The sequence below is a fragment of the Sinocyclocheilus anshuiensis genome, unplaced genomic scaffold, assembly GCF_001515605.1.
Source record: "Sinocyclocheilus anshuiensis isolate Anshui unplaced genomic scaffold, SAMN03320099.WGS_v1.1 scaffold546, whole genome shotgun sequence".
NCBI classification, from domain to species: domain Eukaryota; kingdom Metazoa; phylum Chordata; class Actinopteri; order Cypriniformes; family Cyprinidae; genus Sinocyclocheilus; species Sinocyclocheilus anshuiensis.
Window position 1 is genome coordinate 1 of NW_015542451.1, and position 1,163 is coordinate 1,163.

The following is a 1,163-nucleotide window of genomic DNA, read 5'->3' on the forward strand; positions in this document are numbered from 1 at the left end:
TATAATAAAATTACTTTTTTTTTCTTAAGTTTCTTTTTTTTTTTACAAGTCATACGTTTAGTTGGTGATTTAATTGAATAAAAAAAAAATACTCATACATTTAGGAGAGAACCAGAAGTTTTTAATTCTCTATTATGATTTGCTGTGAACTTCCTAATGTGTGTTTTTTCTTGTACTGTCCACTTTATACCCTTCAAAACTAATTGATGTGTTTCCTGTTTCTGTAGGTTGTGTATTAAACGAGGATAATTTCTCAATGAAATGCAGAAAGCACAAGGTATATGTGAAATGTTTTTAGACGAGTTAACATAAAAATATTCAACTATTTGATTAATGCATTTATTTTTATTTGAACATTTTTTACTTAAGATGCTAAATATTACAAGCATGTTGTGCTTTTTGTGAATTCCTCAGATTTTTCTCATTTCTTTTGTCTGATGCGTTAGAACAAGTCCATTAAAGCATCATCAAATCGTCAAATCAGCAGGTGACAGGAGAAAGAGGACGCTATGCGAGGTTTGAGTGCTTCACATTTAACTGACTCAATACATGCATACTGTATTTTCTGGAAAATAAGTCACATGTGACTAAGTTAACTCTTTCCTCGCCATTGACGGAATTTTCTGGCTTTCCGTGTTTTCACTGCTGTACAGTAGGAGGCGCTATTACACAGCTTCTGAAAGAGAACTGAACGTCTGGATCAAAACACCGTGAAGGAGCAGCAGAAACAAGCGTATGCATAAAATAACGCGAGCATCAAGCATTAAACAGCATATAAATCAAAACTGCCTAATGTTACCGAATAAAACGTCGATCCATGAAGTGAGGGCTTTGATGTGTTGATGGATTGATCATCGTTCTGAATCTGATCCAGACGTAGTCTTTTACAAACACGCACACGTTTTGTTCGAAATGTTGCTTTTTTCATGAAACTTGCCCACATTCAAGTGTTGATAAAAAAGACTGCATGACACTAGAATAAAACAGGTTTTTTGTTTAAAAGCAGAGGCTCTTTTCTTTGTTTTGACATGTTGCATGTTCAGATATTCATACGACAAGATATTCTGGGGGCCATTAAACTTTTGTGAAAATTATCAAAAATGCAGACGGTGACTGACAACTTTAAAAAAAACAAAAAAAAAAAAAAAAACTGGCGGGGAAAG

At 33.7% G+C, this 1,163-nt stretch overlaps 1 long non-coding RNA gene across 1 annotated transcript in view; it reads left to right on the forward strand.

Moving 5' to 3' along the window:
• The first annotated feature begins 199 nt into the window (after positions 1-199).
• The window catches only part of LOC107693637 (uncharacterized), a 3,353-nt gene continuing 2,389 nt past the window's right edge, over positions 200-1,163 (forward strand). The window contains exons 1-2 of the long non-coding RNA XR_001634778.1: positions 200-277; positions 447-516. This is a non-coding gene — a long non-coding RNA (uncharacterized LOC107693637). The remainder of the gene's footprint in view (positions 278-446; positions 517-1,163) is intronic.